Source organism: Protopterus annectens, chromosome 1.part0 (genome assembly GCF_019279795.1).
Source record: "Protopterus annectens isolate FY-2018-M chromosome 1.part0, PAN1.0, whole genome shotgun sequence".
NCBI classification, from domain to species: Eukaryota; Metazoa; Chordata; order Ceratodontiformes; family Protopteridae; genus Protopterus; species Protopterus annectens.
Genome location: NC_056725.1, coordinates 13,718,529 through 13,746,266, shown reverse-complemented (window position 1 = coordinate 13,746,266; position 27,738 = coordinate 13,718,529). Strand labels below are relative to the sequence as shown.

The 27,738-nt window shown below is 39.8% G+C and overlaps 1 protein-coding gene across 1 annotated transcript in view; it reads left to right on the top strand.

Moving 5' to 3' along the window:
- Positions 1 to 3,291: 3,291 nt before the first annotated feature.
- The window catches only part of BICRA (BRD4 interacting chromatin remodeling complex associated protein), a 2,119,634-nt gene continuing 2,095,187 nt past the window's right edge, over positions 3,292 to 27,738 (top strand). Inside the window, exon 1 of the mRNA XM_044070712.1 lies at positions 3,292 to 3,384. The gene's annotated coding sequence lies outside the window, so the exon portion shown is untranslated. The remainder of the gene's footprint in view (positions 3,385 to 27,738) is intronic.

Below are 27,738 nucleotides of genomic sequence, written 5' to 3'. Positions count from 1 at the left end.
AGATTATATTTTGTATTTGAAAGTTCCAGAAAATGACATTTTGGTGTTGTGGAATAATTTTAGACAGTTACAGGTCTTTTCAGGATATAAAGTTAAGGACGATAAAATAAAGGCTGTTGCAACCGAATATGTACCACATATGAAGTGGTTCAGCAATGCTGTTATGGGAACATGAGTTGAAGTATTCAGATGTATTGATTAAAAAGGATTATGCTTTGTTAGGTAGAATATGCGGTAAGACAAAAGGTAATACAAAAGCTGAGAAATTGGAAGCATTTTATGGATGGTAAGATACAAGTAATGAAAATTATTTAGTCCCTTTCGTTTTATATACAGGTAAGCCATATTTTTATTAACCAACGGAGAACATGGCATGACAAGAGTAGAACAAGTTTATCTGGGGGAGGAAGAGCGCAATAGTTAAGTGGGATGAGTGGATTCTCTTGGAACAAGTTGGTTTAGTGTTGCCTTATTTGAAGAGATGCTTCAGAGCTACAGTTAGGGCTCATTTACGTAACACAAGCAGAAGGCTTTAATTCAGAATGAAAATGAATGATTAAACCGGAGGGAAGTTCAAGAGAAACGTAGGGTGTTGGATTCAGGTCCTTGAGCAGAATAACAATTTATACAGACTAGCATATTTATAAAATAGAAAATGTTCTAAGAAGTAAGCCAACATGCGAATGGACAGAGATTTTTCCTCTAGGGATATCTGCAAGTAGGGGCATAGAATTTACTGGACAAAATTAGCAAAGGAACCAAGGTATTTTGTGCCTATAACTAGAAATAGAAAGGTAATAGTGGGTGGAGGCTTAGCAGACATTTGGACTGCAGGTTAGAGACTGCCTTTCCTCCTGAGTCTTGATATCAGAGTACAGGCAAAGAGAAAAGGATAGGGGATTGTTAAGTGAAAGACTAGCTCTGTTAGAGTTTTTAGTAGCGTTTTGAACAAAAGCTGCTGTTAACAGTTTAAATAGTTGGGCATATGAAATTGTGCTTGATGCAGATTAGTCAGCGGATGTTAGAAAATATTCGGTTGAGAGACTGGAAATGCAATTTACATCTTTGTTTCCAAGTATTCAAGAGAATCCAAAAACTTTGGGATTTTTGCATGAGTGTTTGCAGTAGGTATTATTACAGGTCAAACAGACTTCAGCAATTATTTACCTTTGGAAAAATTCTGTGGAATTGTAATGGGAAAGCATGAGGTAACTGACAACATGTTTTTGGGAAGTATGAGTTGACATGTTTAAAAATTCCTTGGAGTACTCTTGTCAGAAATGTTGGAGGTGCATATAGTCATTAGCAAGGAATTTATTTTTTGAGCCTGAACACTAGATCTGAATTGCCTAGACATATTATGGTAAGTCCTTACTACGTTTTTTGGTATTGAGTGCTAATATTAGGAAATGGAAATCAAAATCTAAACCAGCTATAAATGAAGTACTGAATATTGTAAATATGTAAAAGAATTGGAGGTGGTATCTTCAGAAAAGGAAGAGTCAAATCACATGGAAATAAATGGAATTTGTGGGAACAGTACATGCAGAATAATGTTTGAGAAGGAGCAAGGTTTAAAGGAAGGCTGGACTTGATTCATTTATATAACGTTGGAGATGTATGTATACAGCATAAAAAATAGAAATGTTAGTGTTGAGCAGTAATCCACAGCTGTGCATGAGTATATCGGAATTTACTCATGGTTGGCATAGTTTGATCATGTGGACAAAGCCCAAGTGATTAGACAAACTATCCATGGGTAAATCCTGTTATATCCACAAACAGAAGTGGATTATTGCTAGTATACAATTATATTATTTAAGAAAGAAATTGATTACCTTTCTTAAATATATTTGTATAAGAGCACTTCTGTCTTCAGCATTCTGTTCCTTAGACTGATGTACTTTACAATCGTGAGAATCCAAGTCCAATAAGCTGCACAGTACATCAGTGCAGTGCAGGAGAAGCGACTGAGAAAACGGAATCTCTGTTGCTGTTTAATTTTTACCAATTAAAAAAAAAAGTTTTTAATTGACAGCGCAAAACTATAAGGAAAATCAGGTTGGTTTCTGTCTTAGTTTTGCAGAACATACCTTGTATTTCTTATATTTTGGTCTGTCCCTCAGCATATAACAATTGAAAGTCTGGATGTGCTTGATTTACAACACCCGTGCTGGTAGGACTGTCCAGTTAGCATGCTCATTTTTGAATAGTAATGAGACTATTGTATAATTTTCCTTTTTTATTACTGTGACCTATGCCATATTTTATAAATGTCATGTTTAGTAAAGATGTTACAAACTATTTGTCCCAGATATTGTGTATGATGGTTCTTTTGAATATATTTTCATTTTGCAGCTTACATGCACACACTGATTGGTAAGCTGGTCTTGTTCATAGTTGCCTCCTTGCTTTTCGAAACCCATGTCTCTCTTTCCAGTCTTAGGGTTTGTTTTTTTTTTTTAGAACTTGTGTCTTTGTTTTTAGTTTTGTCAGGCGACTTGGTTTTGACTTCATGATTTTCAAACAGGACTTTTTCATCTTGAGCATCTTGTAACCTGTAATTAAGTAGGACATGACCCAAGTCTTTTGACTGTTAAGTGACTCTGCATATTCTATTGATTCTATGAGTTTTAGTTGTCATTACATTTCCAGACTTCCAGCACATTTTGTGCTGGCGTCTCTGGATGTGGAAGTGGCACAGTACTTGAGCTTTTTGCTGCCTGCTTGAATGCACACACAGTAATAGATTTGATTTTGGTAGTTGTATAATTTTTTTTGTTTTGAAACCATCTATTGAAGCTGATTTGACAAGCTTATAAATTTGTGTTGTGATGCAGAATATACGCAGACGTACAAAAAAGTAAATGAAATATGGTGTATGCTTTCACCCCACCAAACTCCAGTTTGTGCTCCACAAAACGAGTGTTTTACACAGACAGTATAATTTGGATTGCATTGAGTTTGAGTTATGTAATGTAAAGGCAGCATTTATTTGCCATGATCAAAGTGATAAGAAAATTTGTTATTCATAAGGTCACAGAGGAGAAACTTTTTACTGTCCAAAGCAGTTGTGGAAAGCTATAGTCTTTCCTGCTTATACATGTTGAAAATTAATGTTGATTTTTCTTTGAGAATTGAGACTGTATTGGTATTCAAATCTAATGTAATGTCATGTGAAGATTAAATACTAATTATAATTAACATGTTTCTTACTGAAATATTATGCATAATCATTTGATTAATTTTACGTTAAAAATAATGACTTAAAACTTTAAATTTTCAGAAACCGCTTTCCATGTTTTGGAATTTGTACAAGCTAGACACATGGGTATCAGCAACAGTTTTTTTCGGCCAGACTTGAAGCTTTCGTCGAACTATAAGGTATTTATTTTGTTAATACTTTTATTTGGCATGTTTACATAAAAGTGAACTTTATGCCTGTTAGTGTAAAACATCTTTGTCTAGCTAAAAAATCATTGACACACTTCTGAAACTGTATCCAAGGCTTTAGTTGACACCCTCCTTGTTTTTAGAGATATTAAAGTGTTGCATCTCTTAATAATTAACCAGCAATCAGCTTTTCCCGTGTAGGGCATTCTGTATTGGTAGTGATTAAAATATTGTCAGTGTCTTGTCATCAGGTTTCACAGGCCATTTTTCATTAATCTTGAACTTGTTTAGTGATGACGGTGTAAATAACTAGTGGCAAGCAGTGGTCAGACTTGACATTATACCGCATCTTTGGCAAATAATCATATTGTGTGTTGTAGGCCAGCTGTGATGTAGAATGAACAAGTAAAAATACTAGCAGTAATACTTGTAAATGGGTAGGGAGAAGTAGTTGAATCCTTGATAAATGAACAGAGGGGTTTAGTGAAAAGTGATGTAGGGTGTAGCAGGGTTTGGGTATTAAATTATGTATATGCTATACAGCAGGCATTTAAAGTCTGTATATTGGAAGTTTTACTAGAGTAATTGAGTGGGCATTGGTGAAAGTCTTAAGCGGTGAATAAAGGGAGCTGTGGTTGAGTGATGTGCCATGTCTAGTGATATAAAGGGATAAGTGCTTGACTATAGCCTATGTGACCAGAGTCTGATTTAGATACTCTGATGCTTGATGTAGCTGGCAGGGGAAGGTGGAGCAGAGCTCCTAACTTTGCAGTCTCTCAATGGAGCATGTGGTGTTACATTGTGCTTCCGTGGGGGTGGACTTGTGGCTCAACAAGCTACTAAGTGGTGATAGCCATTGTTTCCCATTGTATGGGACCATGCAGTCTCTGGGAGAAGGTGGTGTGGGTCTCAGAGTGATGCTGGTAGCTCATCTCACTTCTCCGGGGATAAAATTATGCTGTAGAATAACACCATCAGTGCTGAGACAACTGATCAGGGCACAAGCTGCCCTTGTGGCTGCCTCTGTGACAGCTCCTCCAGGCAGCTGTTATCCTCATACTGCAATGAGATAATTCCCTATTATGAAAGAGTTGAATGTACATAGTCTGACATTAGGAGGCTTGGTGAGCCACAAAGCCCAGGGGTCACAGAGTACCTGGGATGAAAAAGAAGGATGAGGACTGTGGCAAATAGGTACCTGTCCGAGACCTTCCAAGGGCATGTCTGGTGCTTTTTGCTATTTGTCTACTCCTGCTCCTCTTTTTCTAACCATGGCTTTTTCCTCCAGAGTGCTAGTAGGTTCTGTATGCAGGCTCAGTTAGGACTGAAGTGCTTTTAGATCTATCACCACGGTCTCCACAACTAGAACTAGCTTGTCTGTTTTTGTCTTTATTCTTGCTTAAATAATGGTGGTATTCTTGATTGTTCAGTTAGCCCCATAGCCTAGTTCACTGTGTACCAGTTGTGATCTCATTAACAGTGGATAAATGTTGTAGATGCACTGTAGCCTATTCTAATTTCCAAGATTTATGTATGTCCGCAAACTTGCCAAGCTTTCCTTATGCTACAGCAGTGGTTAAATTTTGTTCCAGAGTTTTCGAAAGTTGCTGTAATTTTGGTTTGTAATGAATGTGAAATGTTTTTAATCCCATAAGGAGTGTAGTACATTTGTGTACTATTGAGTGGTTGCATTTTGCTTGCTGACTGTGCTCATTTAGGAAGTTTGTTGCAATGTTTATTATATTTATAGTCTAATAATGTCTCACTGTAAATAATTTTCATTGGAGTCTTGAAGCACCAGTAATTCTTACAGATACGTTGAAAAATTAATAGTTAATATGCAGTTAGACAAGGTTGTAAGGAGCATATACTGCTAATGCAGACTTGGAGTCGATGCAATTCCAGTGCATGAAATAGAGGGCTAATTGATGTAGATAAAAACTAGTACATGATTAGCATGGTCATCTCACAGCTAGAGGTTCTCCAGTTCAGTTCTTGGCTGGAGTGCCTTCAGTGTGGAGTCTGCATGTCCTCCTTGCAGTCGAGTGAGTTTTAAAGACATGCAGTTAGGTGCGTATGCCTTCTGTGAAGGTAGGATGCCGGGCTGGCAATTTTTGACGCTGTAAAAACACTACTGCCAATCAGTCTGCGGACTGGTAATCTGCAGTGGTGACCCCTAACAGGGAAAAGCCGAAAGATAAAAGCTACTACTGTGATAAAGTAGTCTAACTTAGATTTGTGATGACTACTGATAGAGCAGATGGTGTAAAATGTTTTCTACTAATATTGCCTGTAGGTGTTCAGTTCTTGAAAATAGTTGCTGGGTATATTTATTGACCTACAAATGTGTAAAAAAGATGTAGCTAATAACACTAATTGTATTGTCATATTTTACTACACGTACAGGTTATTTGCCTTGAAAAATGATCCTTCATTGCTAATTGCATGTCTATCTGTTACGTGCCTTGGAGCTAAAGGAAGCTTACTGAACAACTTGCTGACATAGTTAGCTTGGGACACCAAATGTATTTGCAGACATTAATATTATACCTTGTTGAACTATCTGAACTCCCACTGTGATTTGTGCCAGATTAGTAGAGTAGATAGAGCAAGACAGTTTGTTCATACAATATCTGATTAAGTTTGTCTAGTTGAGGACTTGTTGCTGATTTCCATGTACTTTAATCTAGAAAGAGCTCTCCAATGATAGTTTTCTGCTGTGGAAGCCATTAGAAACAAAAACAAACAAAAAAATATATATATAGTTATGTCTTTGTGTCTTTGGCCATTAAAAGTTACGTTACTGCAAGTTTATTGAAAAAGGAACAGTAGCAGAGTCCTGGAAATTAGTGTACACCTGCATTTGGTATTAAGGAAACTTCATTAGCTTGATGGAGCTGCCAGGGGAGGGTGGGGTGGATGCGGCCCAATCTTCCCTAGTTGGTGGTAGTTCACTTGGATGTTGAGGACCCCATGGCACTGAAACAAGAAGGGATTGCTTTATGTACTTCCTACATACAATGAATGCTTGAACCCTTTCCATTCTTTTTAAATTTGTAAAATATTTACAATATTTTCAGTATTCTAAATCTTCAGTTTCATAAACTTTTAACATCTTTCAATCTATCCCCATCTTTTCTCCACATCCACCTTTCCATCTTTTTATTTTAGCCAATGTGCATTTGGCATTCATATTTTATTATAAAACAATTCATCACATATTTTCCACAACATCCATACTTGTTAAAGTGAATATCCCATTTGTCAACTTCACATTTTCCTTTCATAATTTCCTTACAATATTATCTGTTTATTTCAAAAACCTTCTTACTTGTGCTCATTTTGAAATTTTTTCCAAAAATTATTTACAGTTTAAAAATTTATTTTTTCTTCATTATAGTTTGTACATTTTTCTGTTTGTGTGCTTCATATTTTATACTGCTTTTCACAGGTGATTTTTTCCAGTAGTCTAATAAGTCTGTAGCCTCATAAGTCTTCAAATCTAGCCTTTGTATTTTTATTGCTCGTTAACCTCATTTTTATGATCTTTCTATGGCTAGGTTAAATAATGTCTCTATTATCATGTTATACCTTTTCCTTCTTTAACTTAATCACTCAAACTTTCTATAGTGTCATCTTACCACATTACTTTTTTACCTAGTCATTTCCTCCTTTTTTTCATTTTACTTCATCCCTCCATGTTTTGCATACAGTACTTCCCCGTAACAAACCACTTCACTATTCCTTCATAATTTTAATACCCAAAAAAGGAATATATTTAGTTGGATTTTTTAAATTTTAAGCACCCTCCTTTTTATTGTATACAGCTCCCAGTTTGACTGTATTGAGTTTTGATCCCCAAATAAAATAGCAAATATCTCTAACAATTCGTTTTAAATTTTTCCTGCAAATGTATATGCTCACCAGGTATCTCCACTCAAATACTTAATTTTTAATTGATAAAGTTTTCCTCCAACAAACTTTATTTTATCCAGAATTTTCCATCGTTGTGATTTTCCTGCTTTCACTAAACCTGATTTCTAATATGTTTCTCATTTTTATTGAAATATATTCCATTTTTCTTTATTTCACCAAACTCTTTACCTTTTTGAACTATTTAACCTTAACCCAGCTTTACTTGACTCCAACAAAGATTGTATTTCTGTAGTTATTTTGCTGGCTGACAGCTAACCAGAATAGATTGTACATACTGTCGAAATCAGTTCATAAAAAAAATTTAATTTTTTTATATATTTGGTTGAATTTGTCAGTTATTCAGCCTGCACTTGTTAAAGAAACTGTACTGTTCTTAGCTTGTTTTTAACAGTATTCTGCAAAACGTACCTGAACTGCTGAGGCAGTATCCTGTTAAGTTTTGGGTAGGTAAAAAGGAGGTTAATAGGCTGACAGAGTGGATTCTGTGACCACTTCTGGCATGAAAGAGGGATTAGTGTTTAACACAACACTATCCCTGTGAAAAATCAGGTAAGGTTGCAACACAAAGACTTGCCTTGCAGATTGCAGAACAATAAGCAAAGCAGTTTTCAATGTTAAGAACTTCCGATCAGTCTGAATAGCCAGTTCAAAAAGCTGGTAAGGTCAATTTTTCAAGAATGTAGTTGAGATGCCATGAAGGAGAAATTTGCTTGCAAGGTTGTTTCATTTGTAATATTCATTTCATGAACGGTTTTACCAGAATAGAAGAAAGGGGGGGATCCTTTGGCAGAAAAGACTGTTAAATGCACCTTAATAGATGTATACAATGTATTCTTGCAACTTGTCTACCCATCTGTTGAATTATTTCCTCCTATGATGCTGTATAGGAAAAATGCAAATGTCTCTCTGTAAACCCTGGCCTGGAGTGACTTTTTAACTTCTACTTGACTACCTATTAACCTGCTATGCTGCTGCTACTTTTTCCCTTTGCCCAGTTTCCCCTACACTCCCTCTGACAATCAATTATTACAGCCTGTGACCAAGTCCTGGTTGCCTTTTTCTTTCTTGCAAATCTTTCTGCACACCTTTATCTGTACCACTTCATAATTATCTTTTCATTTTCTGTAGTATCCCTCATGTTTGCAGTTATGTTTATCTATTTAATAATTACCCACACATCATACTTTATGCTTTTGTGCTCTCCATTGAACAGTGGAAATTGTTTCCTGTTGACATTTTCTGTTCGCTCTTAACTGTTTCCCCATTTCTCATACTTAGCTTGTACTGAGTTTTGCTTTATCAAGAATTTCCCTGTCTGTTAGTTGTCTCCTCTTACACTTATAGAAATCCTCTTTAGCCCTTTTAAATTGTAAATAGTGTGTCACTAATTGCATTAACTTCATTTAACCCTGTTTTTACTGTTCAGCTTTTCTTTTTAACCCCTGCATAGTTGGTTTGTATTCTGGTCATAACTAGCTGTCACATTTTTTTCTGTTCCCCTCATGTTTTGTTTGCAAAGAGGTCCTCTCAGTCTTCCAATTGTATATTTGCTGTCCATACCATATGTTTTTAGTTAAATTTTGTCAATCCCACGCCTCTTGATCATAAAGGAATTTTTCAGTGTTTAATCTCCCTTTCGTAAGGTTTAGATTAGTTGAGGTACTTTTCACCCACCCTCCCTCATGATGTAACTCTTTTAATGTTTTGTCATTGGGTACTTTCTGACCCTCCCCTTCTTTTTCATTGGCTTAGGGATTGGGGTTTAGAGTAATGGTTTAGGTGTTTACTTGACAAAGTTTAGGATTTGATTATCAACTGGGCAAGCATGTCTAGGCTTAAAAAGGCCTCCTGTTGTCATTAGCCCAATAATTACCTGTGAACCTACGAACACATAATTTTGCCAAATTTACCTCAAGGTTGAGGCCCCTAGGACATAAAGTTCTGTAATTCAAAATAAATTTACTCTCCAACTCATTCATCTTTTTAACATGATGTAGCAAACCCCCTCAGATTTGTAACCATAGACTCCAGACAGGCTTTGTCAAAGCAGAGTGGAAGACAGCAACAGACCTCCCCCTTCACAAGGGGTGCCATTAAGTGACCCAGGAAACAATTGACTCATATGTTTGACTAGCCTGATATGTAAGGCTATGGAAAAGATGCTCATGGACCTGATTAACAACTCCATAGGAAATCTGCAGATGCTAGACCCAACCCAGTTTGGCTTTGTCAAAGGCAGGTCCTGCTTGCTTAGTCTGGTGGATTTCTTTGAGAAGGTCACCAAGGCCATAGATGAGGATACGACCGTGCATACTGCCTACATTGACCTGGCTAAAGACATTTGACACAATACTCCACTCTGATATTATAGATAAACACACAAAATTGGGCGTATATGTCTACGTCAGCAGAGGGATAGCCAGATGGCCCATGGAAAGGACACGATGTTGGAGTGGGGAATCCGCATGCAGTAAGTGATCAGTCACCAGTGGAGTACCATAGGGCTCGGTGCTGGGACCCCTCCTGTTTGGAGTATACTTCTCCGATGTCAAGGCAAATTTAGCCTTTGGCTGACCAAGTTGGGGGCAGTCACTGACTCTCTAAACTGTTATCCTATAGTAAGGTCTGGCACAGACTAATGATGGGTGTCAGAGCCATGGCTTTAAACTAAATTCGAAGAAGTGCATAATAATACCCTTTGTAAAATCAAATACACCTGCAAATTACAACATTGATGGCACCTCTGTAAGAGTGTACCCAGTGGTGAGAGATATGGGTACTCAGATAATATGAACTTTGATCACCCTGTCTGTGGTGATGAGTAAAATCCTCATAAGTGGCTTAGTGATTATATGGCATCCAGATCTAGGTCATACCACTCAGCCTTCATCAGACCAGTAATTGAGTACAGTGCACTCTTTGGCATGTACCTCGCCAGGCATCTGTAACAGTTTGAGTGTCATCAGAGGTTTCTCACCAAAAAAATGCAAGATATAACCAACCTGTCATGTGGACTGATTAAAAGCCCTATCACTGTATTTACTTTCCTACTGATTGCTGATGGGTGATCTGTGCCAGACCTGCAAGGCAGTCTCTGACCCATCCCTGCTGGAAATGCTGCATATTCACAACTGCATGAGGGTTACATGCTCCAAAGATCTAAACCTGATCTCTGACATGAATGGATTAATGCTGGAGAGACAGATGTGTGTGTCCTAGAGCTTGCGCCCCTCTGGAATAGGCCTCCTATTCACATGAAGCAGAGCCCTTCTCTGACAATCTTGAAGTGCAGTCTGGACCGATGGATGGGAAATAACAGATTCACTCCTTGGGTGGCGCCCATGTCCCTTACGGGCAGAGGCAGTTTGTAAAAGTAGTCAAAACTCCTCTTTCTGATCCTTCTTATTCTTTCCCCTAGGGATAGCAAATTTGGTAAAATGTAAAGGATTTTGAGTCTTTTGCTTAGTAATCTATAAACTTATGAAAACTTAAGGGATATCATTTGGATTGCCATTTGGGTGTTTTGAAAATACCTGGCTTGAGAGCCAAAGGGGGGTGTGCAATGGGCTGGACCACTCTGGTTGTATCTTCCACAAGAGACTTTGCCAGCAAATGGCCCCTCTGTTTCCACTCAAGAATAAGAAATGGTTTTCAGTGTCTCTCCTGAGAAGTCGCACCTCCCTATATGCTGCTTGAGTGCCCATTACCTTCCTCACACTTTGTGAGAGACCACTAACACTATGCAAATGCAGCACTCAGAAACCCAATTTTTGCTTTTCTGTCGGTCATCTGTACTACACAACTTTGAAAGTGCAAGTATAAGACAGCTTAAGGTAGTGTGGCATTTGAAACCAATTTCCAGTTTCTTTGAAGAAGATTTTATTGGTGGCTATTCTCTGTACTAGAAGGATGTGCAAGCTCAAGCTGTCATGCAAGGAAATCATTTACTTTTACACAAAGACACAGGGTCAGCTTGTGCACTAATTTTATTGATGACTAAGGTGGTAAATGAAGTATCACAAAACCAGGCTCTCCATTTTCTTCCCAGCTGCAAAGAACAAGGTGGTAGATTGTGCAATCCCTGAATCTGTGTACAGAATTGAAAAATTTAGATTTTATGTCGAAAGAAGTAAATTGATAAGTTTCAATAGACAGAATTTGTGGGAATAATACATGCAGAATAATGTTTAGAAGGTTGAAAGAAGTTGAAAGGAAGGAACTGAAGTGTATTCAATACAGGAATAATTAAGTTTTTTAAAAGGAAGACGTATGTTTACCCATTGAGTGTAACAAATTAAACTGTTAGGATTTGCTTTCTTTTCTGTTAGTGTTCTCATTTTTCCAGAATAAAATGTGGTAATTGAATTAGGAGGTTTTGGTTGTTGTTATTGACCCAACTCTTAATATTTAGTCAGCCAACACAGAATATGTTTTGTTGAGAGTCCTGATGTATGGAGTAATGTATCAGAGACTGTTCAGAGGTTCCCTGTGTTATGCTTTTCCCTTTTGTGCCTTGGCAATGATTTAATCCATTACGTAAAGTTAGAATAAGAAAGGGTACCTCTGTAGCGAAAGGATTAATTCCAGTGGCTTAATCCATTGGGTTGGAGGTGTGTTGAAATCTCTCTCTCTATGCAAGGAAAGTGATAGTTTACATTAGCAGTGTATAAGGAATTGGATGTACTATGTAGTCTCCCTCATAGTGATTGTCCTTCCAGGAAACCTACCAGTTTCACCTCTTCATTTTATTTCTCTCCTGGAGTTCAGTGTAGACTGCTGACTTCAATTTTCTGGGTATCCTCTTCCTTCTTGTGACTTAGTAGTTTCTTAATTTTTTAGTTTGATCTGAGAAGATAATTTAAAAGTGTTATACCAGTTATAGTGAAATGGCCGTCAACCTGAATATAGTTTTTTTGTGGAGTGACAGCATGTAATATATCTAGAGAATGGGCGAACTGTACATAGATCACACCCTGATTGGAGAATGAACGTTTTCCAGCAAGGTGTTAATCTACAGGTAGTGCCTGCTGAAAAACTAGTCCATTGCTTTAAAGCAGCATATCAAGCTGCCGTGGAGCTCGAACTGAAAATAAATTAACTTCTGCCATTATTTTATTTTTGCTAAGCAGAGCTTCTGCTGTTTAGCGAGTGTAAAATGTGTGTGTGTGTGTGTGTGTGTGTGTGTGTATATATATATATATATATATATATATATAAACTATATATAATAAAAAAATAATTTCTTTAAAAAAGTGTGCATTTGTGTGTGAATGTGTCAGAACGCGAGCAACAGAGACATTATTTTGCACTCTAAGCAGTGCTTTTGCTGTATAGCGAGTGTAAAAACCAAATAGAAGTAAGTGTGCATTTGTCAGTGTTTCCATGTGTATATGTATCACTTCAATAAACCAGAGTATATTATGATACTTCAGCATATGTTGCCTCTTTGCTTTTTATCTTAATTTTGCTTCAAAGTTAGAACTGGCTATACTTTTAAGTCTTTTTATCTGTCCAGAAAATCATTATTTACCAACATTCTTAACCTGCTATGAAAAATCTCCAGCATTTGATGGGAATTCTAGCTGGCTCATTCATGTAGAAAGAACTTGTGATCATTTTACTTTGTAGGGAAACCTAGTTAGTCAAAACCAGTACAGTGACGACTCAGCATATGTAAAGTGGGATCCACTTTTGAGAGAGAACTTTTTAGTGGGGAACAACCTGAGAAATCTGCATCAGGGGATATAACCTTATGTGCCCCTGCACCTCATTCTCCGAAGAATTATGAGACCGTAGATGCAATTGTAAATCAGTCAGGCAATAATTTGAACATTGACATTTCACAGTCCTTACCTTTGGGTAAGGACGTGAGAAGAAAGACTACACTTATTAATAGTAAAAATAAAAATATTGAGAAACGAGAAGGTGATGATGGCCAACCTTTCCCTTTACCTATCGGACAGGATTTTTACAGGGGCAGAAGTCATTCAAGGAGCAGAGGGTGCATGAAGCGAAAACTGCCAGTGGAGCAAATTACCAGTCAGTCTTTAAAGAAAATGTGGAAGATGGCAGGACATTAGTGTGGAACATGTCTAAGAGAATTTTAACTATTGAGGAATTGAATGTGTTGGAGAGGGGACTGTCCTTCATTCCCACAAAAAGGAGTGAACTGACTGCCACTATATTAAATATTAAGTTATTCCTTAGAAATGTTCATAGGTTCATAGGTGTGTACTAGGCTAATAGACCTGGAGCCTTTACAAGCCTAGCCCATAGGATTACCCTGGCATCGTGGCACCCAACCTTAGTTCCTAGTGCTTCTGTCGAGTAGAGCCACTGGAGTGATCCCTGGATGAATTTTCTATTCCCCATCCACTCGTCAAGATTTCTCTTGAAAAGGGCCAGTGAGGTGCTCTGCTTGACATGTATGGGAAGTCTATTCCATAGCATGGGCAGTCTCTGGGTTATGAACCTGTCCCTCCAGCATGTTCTGTTGACTGTGGTAATGAGGTTGAGGTCTGGAGCGTTTGGTGTGGAGGAATTGTGATTTCTCTAGATGTAGCATTTCTAACAGAGCTGGATCAGACATGGCTTTGTAAGTCAAGCAGAGATCGCCTCTAAGTAGGCGATATGAGACGGAGACTAGTTGGAGTTTTTTGAGTTTGTCCTTATAGGACATGTGTTTAAGGCCTAGGATCCTCTTTGTGAGGTACTTTTGCAGCCTCTCCAGTTGTTGCAGGTGTCTAGTGAGATACATGCCAAATGGGATGTTGTACTTGATGATTGGCCTAATGGGGGAAGAGTAGAGGGAGACAATGACCTCTTTTTTTTTTTTCCTGGATGCAAAACCCTTAGTAATGAGATGCGCCACATAGAAGGACTTTGACCACACTGGCAATGTGGTGGTCAAAAGAGAGGTTGCTGTCAACCTGTGTTCCCAGATCTCTTCTAATGCCTTCTGTGTTCAGTGGACTACCATCAGTGTGGTAATTCAAGGAGCTGGGTTTTTCCCAAAGGGGATGACGACACATTTTTTGGCATTGAGCTTAAGGCCATGGTTCTGACACCAGTCGTTGGTCTCATTGAGGCCTTTCTGTAGGTTGTCAGCATCACTTGGGGAGTTAATAATGGCTCCCAACTTGCAATCATCTGCAAACTTTGTCAGCTAGAGTCCCTTCATGTTTGCCTGGACTTCAGGGAAGTAGATACCAAACAGCAGAGGACCCAGGACCGAACCCTGTGGGACTTCTCTCATGGCTGGTCGGCAGTCTGACTTGGAGTCAACTACTTTCACACTGTGGGTTCTATCTGTGAGCCAGTTTGCAACCCACCTAGTGATATAGGGGTTGATGCCTGGCTTAGTAAGTTTTTCTATGATTCCTAAGTGGGGAATGGTATCAAAGGCCTTGGCCAGATCAAAGTAGGCTGTATGAACTACCTGACCTTCATCCACAGCTCTGGTGACTGACTCAAAGAAGTCAACCAAGTTGAGCAGGCATGATCTACCCTTCACAAAACCAAACTGTGTAGGGTCCAGAGTTTGGAGATTCCGTATATCCTGGTTTGTTAGGTCCATGATGATGCGTTCCATAGCTTTACATATCAGACTCGTCAGGCTAATGGGGCGATAGTTCCCAGGGTCTGTAGTCGCTCCTCCTTTGTGGAGAGTGATGACTGTAGCAGTGCGCCATTTGGTAGGGACAAAGCCTGAGGTGAGGCTGTTATTGAACAGGGCACACAGGTGAGGTGCCAGTTCACTCTGTAGTTCATGTAGAACACAGCCAGGGATACTGTCGGGTCCCATAGCAGCTATTCTTGGCCTTGAACAGTGCTGTTTTAACCTGTGCAGCAGTAATACTGGGTGCCTGGCAATCTACTGGTATTGTGATTGGCCCTTTGGGGGGGTTGGTAAAGTTAGCACTGAATCTGTTCACCAGTATGTTTGCAATATCTGTTGGCTTGGTATAGGAGTTATTATTGTACAGTAGCTCAGTGCAAATCTGGGTATTGCCATGGAGGTTCTTTACATAACTATAGAAGGCCTTGTGGTTGTCTTTACTATCTGCTGCAATTCTGTTTTCATAGCTAGCTTCAGGGGATTTGATGAGGGATCTCAACCTTTTGCTGAGGCTGATAAGGGAGTCTTTCCAGTCTTGGGACTTCACCTTATTCCGCATCAGTTTCCGCCTCCTGTTGTAGAGTTTTTGTGGCAGGGGACCACCAGATTGGCTTCCTTTTTTTTGAGGAGAGCGTCTTAGTTCTATTGGGTATGGCGAGATCCATGCACTTCTGTGCGTGTTTATACAGTGCATTGGTGTATGATATGGCAGTCATGCAACTATTCTCCATTTGCATGGGTGCCGTGAAGTTAGCCACCTGTTTTTAGGAGCCCAAAGTTATCTTTGGAGAAGTTTTTCATGGTGGTTACTTTTGTTGGGGGGTGGGAGGGATGTGGATTTCCAAGGTGATTAGCTTGTTATCGGATCTAATCAGGGAGGAGTTGACTGTTAGCGTAGAGCAACAGTCGCTCATGTTAGTAATGACCAAGTCAAGGATGTTGCTACCTCTAGTGGGGGTACGAATGAGTTGGTCCAGGGCATTGGAATTAATGAATTCCAGAAAGAGTTGGGTAAGTGTATTGGTACATGAGTAGCTTTCCCAGTTAATGGAGAGGTAGTTGAAGTCGCCCAGTATGAGAGTGTTAGGTTGGACCGCAATATTCTCCAGGGTGCTTAGGAATGTGGAGTGTGAATCTTGGGGCATGGCTGGGGACCTATAGCAGGCTATGACCTGAATAGCTGTTTTACCCAATATTAGCTGCACCTGAAGTATCTCAGATGCGTTATGTTGAGCTACCAGTCTGGAGGTGTGCACATTTTTTATGAATGTGGAGACACCACCGCCTTTTGAGTTTTGGTCCAAGTTCTGGGGCCGAAAGGTGTGGAATGAGTTGTAGCCTGGTAGTGCAGGGGTGCTTTCTGCTGCCTTGAACCAGGTCTATGTTACAGCACAAATGTCGATTTTCTCCATTTTAAGGAGTACTTCGAGCGAGTGCATTTTGATATTTAGACTTCTAGTGTTAAGCAGTATGACCCTCAAATTGCATTTGTTTGTAGCTGTTACTGTGGTAATTTGGTATTTGGAACACCACCTAAAAAAGGCAGTGTAGGGGTGGCAAAAGCTTTGGCCAGTATCTGGAACTCCAAGGGTGATGGATGTAGGCCATCTCTGGCAAAGCATCTAAGTCTGTCAGTCATGTTATCCCAGGCAGGCAGATACTGGATCCCCTTAGAATGACAACAGAAACTTAGCCAATTGTTGAAATCAGTCATTTTCTGCTTGTACTGTGGTATCATTCTGGGTGATGGTAGGATGCTGCTCAGGGCAAGGGTCATACCCGCCTGGGCTACATAATCCGAGAGCTCCTCTGTCTCTCTTCATGTAGTCCAGGGAGGTACGCCTCAGGTCATTCACACCCACATGTACAGTGACAGAGTCATATTTGTACCTGTTGTTGAGGGACTGGAGTGCATGCGTTGTATCGGATCCTGGCGCCTGACAGGCAGCTGACTGTTACTTTCTCCTTATTCAGCCTAGTGAGTGGGACATCAGTGTGCCTCACTATCGAGTCACCTATGACTAGTGTGTTGGGCATGCTGTTTTGCCTCAGGGTGCTTTGGTTGAGTGGCACACTGTTTAGGAGAGTTATGTGTCTCGTGATTAGTGTTGTGGTGATAGAGTGCGTTTCTGCCTTGGAGGTCTCTGCTGTTTGGTTTGATTTTTATTGATAGCCTCTGCGAAGGTGGGTGTGTGTTTGTGTTTTTATGTGAAGGCAATGCTGGTTGTGTGTTCTGGAGGGCTATGTGTTCCATGTGGTGTGGTACAAGTGTTTACCTTCACCTCTTGACCAGTTATTCTGGTCTTGGCTGGAGAGTGCGTGGCTTCCAATTTGGAGATATAAGTGCACCACTCTCAAGTCTGAGTGTTGGGGGGTAAGAGGAGAGGGTTGTCAGTGTACATGAGACAGTTGCTACATTGCCTCAGGATGCTGAAGTTCACCAGGTTAATAGGGGAAAGCACAGGGAAACTGACCTTTAGACATGCTTGGAGGGTGGACATTAATAAGTACTGGAGCTGTTTCCTTGTAGAACGTTTAGTGCTGGTAGCACTTTTGTGTACTGCAATAATTGCTACAAGAAGTTTGGTAAAGTGCTAAACTAGCAAGCTAGTAAAAGTGCAAGAGAGGAGAGAACTAGCAGATTTTAGGGAAAATTTGAAGAACAGACTTTGGCACTGCTAAGAAGCTTGCAGACCGTCTTGAATACAGCAAATCTGTATCTGGACCAGATTAGTTACAGGAAAGGTGGGAAACAAGTGCAGGTGTGGGCTTTTAAATCAGAAAGTTGAAAGAGATGGAGAAACTGCCCAAATGGTCAGTAAACTACAATTTCTGGGCCAAAAAACACTCCTCTGGTAGATAAGCTACCTAGTGCTTACCACTCCCACTGATGAGCTAGAAAAGCTTCCCTCCAACACAGAAAGGCATGGGGGGGATCAGAAGCTTATCAACAGTCCTGGATGCAGCAAGTCTGTATCTGTACTATTTACAGGAAAGACAGCAAACAAGCATAGAATTTTTTTTTGTTTTGTTTTTTACAGAAAAGCAGTAAATACAATTCAAATGCAGTACAGGGTAACACACGAGTGTATAGCAATATTATGGCAAAACAACGGGTTAATTTGAACATCCTGACACAGGGTATAAGTTCATATTTAAAATTAATACTGATTGTTGTACACCACATGTAGTATTTAGCCCACTGTCTATTATGTAGGGTATTCTATGTCGGAAAAATCCGACAGAATGCTGAAAGACAGAGTAAGAGAACATTTATGTAACATTAGGACATGTTCCATGAATAATGCTTTATCTAAATATGTTATAAATACTAATGCACTACATATTTTTATCTTTTAGTTATAAGTTGTTTTAAAACCTAGTCCACGTGGTGGGGATATTAAGATGGTGACTGAAACCAGGGAACTAAAATGGATTATCAGGCTAAAAGATAAACAAGGAAAGGGGTTTAATGAAAAGGCAACCCTGAAACCAGTATTAAAAGGATGCAGTTTGAGGTCTTGATCTTGTTCTATTAGCGTATATTTTATTGAGAGCTCATATTTTGGTATTTCTTGTTTTTATGTCTATTTTAATTTTTTCTTTGTATTAATTAGCATTTTATGTTGATTGGCTAGTTTAAATTAGATTTTCCTTTAAAATGGTGACTTGACTCTGTTATATGGTCTGATGAAGGTGACATGAAAGTGCTTACCTTATGTGATTTGTGCACCTTTACTAATAAATTAGTAGTGTTTTATTTTGTTTTATGGTGCCTCTTAGTCTGTGTTATTTTGTTGATTTGGTTTACCTTCATTTTGCACAACGAGATATTTGTCTCCTTAAATGTACTCATACTGGTTTATCTGTAAAGATTTGTTAACCTGGAAACAATATCACTTGTACCTTCATACAGTAGGTTTCATTTTCAATATAGCAATGATCAAAATAAATAGGTAAAAGGACACAATATTGGGATAAGTGTTATAAATATTTAGAAAAACATTGTTTTGCTCATCTAAGTACATCTGTCTTTGTTTTGCTGAAAAGTGACTCTGCCTGTTGGCTAAATACCCTTTCGAAAGCATATATTTCACATCTGCGCTTCTATTAGGAGTCCTATTCACTTTCAGTGGACAAAGTGTCATATATCATGAATATTTTCTCCAGGTATTCAAAGTAGCAATATTTAAGGACATGCATCCCCTGAATACTTATTACAGTAGTGTAGTTTCATGCCTTTCCTATATTATCTGTAACAATCCACTTAAACTCAAATCTCTTTCTGTATCAAAGGAATGTAAAGCAAACTGCTGCAGTGCCATGACTAAGAAAACTGGACTTCAGTTTTGTAGCCTATGAAGTTAACTATTTGTGCGATGCAAGACTTTTAACAACATGTCATACAGTGGCTGTGTGTACTAAGATGATCGAATCCATGATAGCATAAGTAACATTGTATCTTGTGGATACCAAAATTGTCATTAATTTATTAAACAGAACACTTAGTTCACATACACAGTACTGAATTCATAAAACTTTGCCACATCACAAATTAATTTGCCCAACAATTGGTGATGCACAGGGTGTGTGCAATTAAGAAATCACAGCTACGCAATGTCATTAGGCCAAATAATGTGGTCAGCTCTGCTATATACAGGTGGCTGTATAAGAGGCTGTGTCTGATGATAGACAAAACAAGATGGTGGAGTGATTCAGAGATGTTTAATGTTGGACACTGGAGCTAGACCCACTTTATATTTGAACCTAGCTTATATGTTCGTGTTGTGGTGGTGTAAACTATTCAGCTCTATTAGGGGTTGCTGCAGAAATTTTAAATTTGTATTTGTAAGAGGCTGTTGTTGCAAATAAACAAAAAGGTGTTGCTAGAAAACACGCTCCACAAACCATGATAAATTAGCTCTCTATTCCACGGAAACACTCAGGACCACACAAATGTTAACGCTGACTACTTCAAATACGTTTTCGTCCACCAAGACTTCATCAGATAACATAATTCATTTAATGCAAGTCCTTAAATACACAAGTTTTAAAAAATCACCCAATAAAAACTTGATATCTATTAATAACAGCCTAAGAAATAAAGAAACGGAAGCACCTTATTATAAACATCCTCAATGCACTTACTACAATACTAAAAAATGGTAAAAATATATTTAAAAACAAAATACACAACATTAAAAAATCACTTTTGTACATGTTATAAAAATATATATATGTTCTTATATATGTTAAAATTAAATATCTAGACATATTGTTTGTTTGTGTCTTTCGGCTTTTCCCAGTTAGGGGTCGCCACAGCGGAACTCCGGTCTGCTAATGATTGGCAGTTGATTTTTACGTACCGGCTTGCCAGGCCTGACGCACAACCTTCAACAAAGGTACACCCATTCACGCATGTCTCCACGCAGAAGACGCTCTAGCTGAGAATCGAACCAGACAGCGTCTTACTGTGAGGCGACAATGCTACCACAACACCACCACCGCGGGTAAATATCTAGACATATATAAAATAAAATTTCATTCAACATTTTCAATGCATTGCTACCCTCTAGTGGTTAAAACTGGAAATAAAACATGGACATAAAATTAAAAAAGTACTGGAGTAAGAAACTTAAACTTCTTAAAGATTCCTGGGAATTCCTTCAGGGAATTGACTTGAACCATGTTTATGATGATATTTTATTTGTGACAGTGGATATCAAAGACTTATTTACAGTAATACCCCAGGAATGCGGATTACTTTGGCTAGAGGCTGCTTTGGTAGATAAATGTAATATTTCTAGTGATGAACTACAAGTTATTCTTAACATTATGGAATTGATATTAAAAAATAATTATATTTACTATGGTGGTGAGTATTTTCACCAGGTGAGGGGGGTAGCTATGGGGGCAAATTGTGCCCCCACATATGCCAATATCATCTTAGCCTGGTGGGAAAACAATGTTTTTAAATCTAGATTTTGTGACTGTTGCATCTTATACAAGCAATTTATTGATGATATTTGCATTTTTTGGAAGGAATCTGAGGAGAAGTTAAAATATTTTTTAGAGTATTTGAACACAACTACTACTTTCTTACAATTTACAAGTTCAGTTACCCTTAAGAAAGTAGATTTTTTTGGATGTGAGTATCATTAAGACAACTGGGGGTATAAAATCTAAAGTCTTTCGAAAGGAGACTTTTTCAAACTCGTATCTTCACTTTGAGAGTGCCCACCCATAAGTACAAAAGAAGAGTATTTTTAAGGGGCAATTGGTAAGAGCTAGTAGGCTTACCGCTTTAGATGAAGACTTTGAGGAAGAATGTGTCTTCCTAAAAAAACATTTCTTGGAGAGGGGATATCCGGTTAAATTATTAGAGAACACCACTAGGTATGTTAAAGATCAGCAGAGGGTAAGATTTTTGCCCATTTTAGACAAAGGTGATGAATTTACATTTGCCATTGGTGAGAAAAATGATAGTAGATTTAGTAGGGTATTCGCAATGGAATACAACAGTGACTCAAAAATGGTGGTTGATGTGGTCAGAAGAGAGTGGAATAGGTTTAGGTCTTTCACTGACCTTAAGGGGGTGGAATACAAGCCTTTAAACATTATTTTTAAAAAAGGTACTAACTTGAAGGAATTATTTGAGATGAGGAGTACCACATCTAGGGGTAAGACATTTGGTACCTATAGATGTGGAGCATGCTCCCAGTGTAAGCATTTAGCTAATGTTGACCATGTGTATATTAAATCTAGGAATAGGACTGTTAAAAGCATTTATTATAGTAACTGTAATACTAGTGGTTTAGTCTATTTAGTAATATGTGAAGTTTGTAGCATCTTTTTATGTAGGGAAGCCAGAGAGATGTCTGAAAAGGCACATTTACTAGTATTTTTATGATATATGTAAAAGGAATGATAAGAATGCCTTATACAAACATTCACAAAATTGTGCCCAAGCAAACTTTTTATTCTTTGTGTTGGAAGTTATTCCTATTGATGCCGGCGGGGGGTGGGGGTGCTCTTGGGAAACCCGTTTGGAATATCAAGAATTATATTGGCAGGTTTTGTTGGATTCTGGGAGGTATCCTGGCTTGAAGTCTCAATCTCAAGATGCACGCACTCGAGGCCCTTCTCAATATGGAGAACATCGATGTCTGTGCTGTGACAGAAACCTGGTTCAAGGCTCCTGAGAGCACCCCAGCACTAACAGGTTTCACCTCATATCATGCGTTCCGGCCCCAAAATCCGGACAACACCAAGAAAGGAGGGGGGGTGTCCATATTCATAAAGGACACCCACACCTCAAGGTTGGTGGCAACGCATGATGCATCGGAGACCATCCAGGTGCAATTAACCATAGGCAAGACTGCTCTGCAATTTGTAGCATGTTACAGGCCACCCTCTCAAACTCAGGAACCTCACATGGCCTTCCTGAAAACATTGGAGGGATAAATGTATCTCCAAACACTATCATACTAGGTGACTTCAGCTACCCTAATATAGACTGGGAACACTACTCAAGCCCGAACACTCTAACCCAAAGATTCCTGGAGTTCATAAACTCAAATGCCATGGAACAACTAGTCACCATCCCCACAAGAGGAGAAAACGTGCTTGATCTCATCATCACGAACATGGGATCAAAATGTTCAACACCGAAGTATACCCCTCACTGGTGAGATCAGATCATAAACTAATCTCGCTGGAGGTCCTCATCCCGCCCACCTGAAACAAAAAAGACCACAGTGAAAAACTTCTCAAAAGCCGATTTCACACTTCTAAAAACTAGTGTGGTCTCCTTTAAGGCCCCTGAGCCAGTGGTAAACATTACTCAAACCGCTGAATCACTTACAAATGCCTTCTACCAGCACCTACAGGACTGCATGGATCAGGCAATCCCAAACAAAACTAAGACTCTCTGTACCAAAGGCAAGCGTCCAGTCTGGTGGACCCCAGCCATAAACAAGCTCTACAACAAAAGGAGGAAGCTACTACAAGATAGAGCAAAATCCTTGAAAGGTAAGACACCTTTGATCATTATAAGTAAAAACTAAGAGCTCTCATAAAATCATCCAAGGCAAATTTTGAGAGAAAAATCGCCAAGGACTCTAAAGAGAATCATAAGGCCTTCTTTAGCTATGTTAGAAACCTAGGAGGAAACTCCCAGATATGCTCAGAATTAGTTCAAAATGATGTGAAAATTACTGAACCTACACACATTGCCAACATACTGGCTGACAGGTTCAGTGCAAACTTCTCCCCTCCCCAAAAGGAGAGATATCTATTCCAGAGGATTGTAGCCCCCAAACATCTCCAATGCCCAGGTGAGAACTGCCCTCACTAAGGCAAAAACACAGCATCCATGGGACCGGATGGTGTCCCCGGCTGTGTGCTTCATGAACTCAACGAGGAATTAAACCCACAGTTAGGACAGCTGTTTAATCTTAGCCTCACCTCAGGATACGCACCCAAGGAGTGGCGCGGCGACTGTGGTCCCACTTCATAAGGCGGTGCCTCCACAGACCCTGGAAATTACCGCCCCATTAGCTTGACAAGCCTTATCTGCAAAGCCATGGAGAGGATCATAATGGAACTCATAAATAAAGACATAGGGAACTTGCAGACTTTGGATCCAACCCAGTTTGGCTTTGTCAAAGGCAGATCCTGCCTCTTAAACTTGGTTGACTTTTTCGAGACAGTCACCAAGGCCATTGATGAGGGAAAGGCAGTCCATACAGCCTACCTCGACCTGGCAAAGGCCTTGACACAATACCCCACTCAGGTATCATCGAAAAACTCATCAGCTTGAATGTAAACCCATACATCACAAGATGGGTTGCAAACTGGCTAAGTGACAGAACCCACAGGGTCAGAGTTGCTGGAGCCATGTCAGACTCAAAGCCTGTCACAAGTGGTGTCCCACAGGGCTCAGTCCTGGGTCCACTCTTGTTCGACATCTACTTTTCTGAAGTACAAGCAAACACAGGAGGGTTATGGCTGACAAAGTTTGCAGATGACTGCAAACTGGGCCATAGTCGAAAACACATCTGACACAGATATCCTCCAGAAGGGCCTCACAGAAACGGATAACTGGTGCCAGAGCCATGGCCTGAAGTTAAACGCCAAAAAATGCATAGTCATACCCTTCAGGAAAAACAAGGTTACCCCTAGCTACCATATAGGTGGCAATCCACTGAGCACAGAAAAAGTCATCAGAGATCTGGGGACCCAGGTTGACAGTAGCCTTTCGTTTGACACTCATGTTGCTAAAGTAGTTAGGAAAACCTATATCGCCCACCTGATCATGATGGGATTCACATCTAGATCAAGGGAGGTCATCGTCCCCCTGTACTCATCACTCATTAGACCTATGATTGAGTACAATGCCCGTTCGAATGTATCTGACCAGACACCTGCTGCAGCTTGAAAGGCCCCAAAAGTTCCTCACCAAAAGGATAAAGGGTCTCAAAAATATGTCTTATGCTGCCCGACTGAAAGAACTCCAGCTCTATTCAGTCTCATACCGCTTGCTCAGAGGTGACCTGTGCCTGACATATAAGGCCATGTCAAACCCAGATTTGATGAATATGCTTCACCTCAAAAATCTAGATCCCTCAGAACCACAAGGGCGGGAGACTTAAACCTTGACACAGTTATAAATAGAATGTGCTGGAGGGACAGATTCATCACCCAGAGACTCCCTATGCTGTGGAACAAAATCCCGGTACATGTGAGGCAGAGCACCTCTCTGGCCTTGTTCAAGAGGAATCTTGACCAATGGATGGGAGATTGCAGATATACCCCAGGGATTACTTCAGTGTCACTGCTTGACAGAGGCACAGCAAAATGATAGGCATAGTTTTTATTCAAACTAAAGGGGTGGCGAAAGCCACATAACTATGGGCTAGGCTTATAAATGCCCTTGGGCAGATAGCCTAGTATGAACCTATGAACCTAAATGAGAGTATTTCCCTGGCACCATTATTGAAGTTAAGGGCAGCTAAATTCTAAAACCTTTTTTTAAAAGCTTTTATTTCCAGTTTTAACCACTAGAGGGTAGCAATGCATTGAAAAATGTTGAATGAAATAATTTTATTTTATATATGTTTAGATATTTAATTTTAACATATATATGAACATATATATTTTTTTTATAAAATGTATAAAGTGATTTTTTAATGTTGAGTATTTTAAAGTTTGGTTTTTAATATATTTTTAGTATTGTAGTAAGTGTATTGGTGGTGCAGCGGTAGCGTTGTCGTCTCACAGCAAGAGGTTCTCCTGTTCGATTCTCGGCTGGAGCGCCTTCTGTGTGAAGTCTGCATGTCCTCCCCGTGGTTGAGTGGCGTTTGAAAGACATGCATAGGGCGTGCCTTCGTTGGAGGGTGGGCGTTGAGCTGGCACCTTGGCACCGTAAAAATCTACTGCCAGTCATTAGCGGACCGGAGTTTTGCTATGGTGACCCCTAACCGGGAAAAGCCGAAAGAAGAAGAAGAAGTAAGTGTATTGAGGATGTTTAGAAAAAGGTGTTTCTGTTTCTTTATTTCTTAGGCTGTCGTCAATAGATATCAAGTTTATATTGGGTGATTTTTTAAAACTTTTGTGTGTTTAAGGACTTGCATTAAGTGAATGATGTTATCTGATGAAGTCTTGGTGGACAAAAACGTATTTGAAATAGTCAGCGTTAATATTTGTGTGGTCCTGAGTGTTTCCGTGGAATAAAGAGCTAATTTATCATGGTTTGTGGAGCGTGTTTTCTAGCAACACTTTTTTGTTTATTTATTGCTGGTTTGGAGTTGTATTTCCCCTTTTCTATTGGTTTTAAGCTGTTATTGCAGCTGCAAGCCCTGACTGTGCATGACGTCCTCCCTGGAACTGCAGGGTTAACCCACTGCACTTCGCATTTCATTCCTTTCACAACACTGACGTAGTAGAGCGATACCTTGTGGACAGAGATACCATGCAACAAATTCTGGACATGTGTTGGTCTCATTTTCACCCCCCACAGGTGTCATGGTGTTCCTGTTCCAGTGGATGCAAAGGTTATGTGGGACTTTACTTATATTACTACAGGGACCTTTCAGTGACTTAGTGGGTACATAGTAGGAGTATATCAAGCATCTGCCTCAAGTACTCCATAAATTTCTTGATATGCTGTAGTATGTGGGGAAGCATGCATGGATGTTCTTCGTGTTTCACTGTTGCAGTCATTACATTTGGGTAATCCTGCTGGCAGGTTGCCCTCAGTCGGCCTGAATTCCAAAGTCTTGGGTCCTGCATCGGCTGCTGTCGCCCCTTCCCTGACGTCAGGTCGTCAGGGGTATAAAAGATGTGGCCGACACCATTTTCTTCAGTCTTTCTTGCCGCACGGTGCCCGAAGCAGAAGCAGTTCGCAAGTGCCGGTCGGCCGACTCCTGAGATTTTTGTGTTCGAGTTTCAGATCCGAAATCTTCAATAAAGCCAAGTACCCCGTTGGGGAAACTTTTTTCTTGCTCCAGACCAATGTCAGAAAAAGTTAATAATTGTATTTCTTGTGAGAAGCAAATACCTCATAAGGATTTTCATTCTTACTGTATTCCTTGCCTAGGCCCTGATCACAATGTTTCTGGTTGTCGGTTTTGTGCTAGATTTAGCCAACGCACTATTAAGCGTCTATGATTTTGCTTTAAACTATTTTGGACACCGGTTTAATTATCCTGAAATGTCGTCGGACAGCCATCCGACTACCGGAATTCACAAGAAACGCAAAGAAAAGGAAAGAGACAACCGAGGCCCAAAACCGACAAAGCTTGTCCTAAGCCAGTTCGCCGGTTTTCATTGAGGTGCTTTCACAGCCCCTGACACCCGCTACTTTAGAGGCGCAGGCTGCTACCAACTCCCACGTGGAGTTGGCCATGCCGCTAGAGACTCAAGGTATTGGAGCCTCGGAAATTATCCCTTCAGATGGGTCTGGAGCTACTGAGCAGGCACCGGCATCTGAGGGTGTATTCAGACCTAAACATCTTTACATCAAACCAACTTCAGCTTCACAGGCAAAGACTAAAGCACCTTCCAAAGAAAAGAAGCAAACTCAAGAGCCACGTGGTCAGGCCTCTATGCCCAAAAAAACAGATGCTCAAAATGGCCGAAGACTTGATTACCTTGATCAGGGGTTCCCATGCCCCTCCTGATAAGAGGCCTAGGCAAGAGACTGACTGTGACTCTTCAGATCAGATTTCCATTTCTTCTGATTCCTTGTCTCAGGTCATTCACACCAACATGGGCAATGACAGAGTCATGTTTGTACTTGTTGTAGAGTGACCTGAGTGCGTGCATTATGTGCCGGATCCTGGCACCTGACAGGCAGCTGACAGTAACTTTCTCCTTGTTTAGCCTGATGAGTGGAACATCAGTGTGCCTGACTGTAGAGTCACCTGTGACTAAAGTGTTTGGTATGTTATGCCTTATGGGCTGTAGTTGAGTGGCACACTGAGTTTGTGAGCTATGTCTTTTGGGTTGTGTTGGGGGGGGGGGGTTGCTTGCATTTCTGCTTTGGAGGTCTCTGTTGTTTGGGCAGATTTTTTATTGAGAGCCTCTGGGAATGTAGGCGTTTGTTTTGTGCTTCTGTGTTTGTGTTTTGGTGATGTAGGTTTTGAGGGACTATGATGAGTGTGGTGCGGTGCAAGTGTTTACCTTCTCCTCTTGACTGTCTAGTCCAGTCTTCGGTGAAGAGAGTTTTGCTTCCAGTTTGGCTATATAAGTGCATCTCTCACAGGTTGTAGTGTTGGGTTACCACCCAG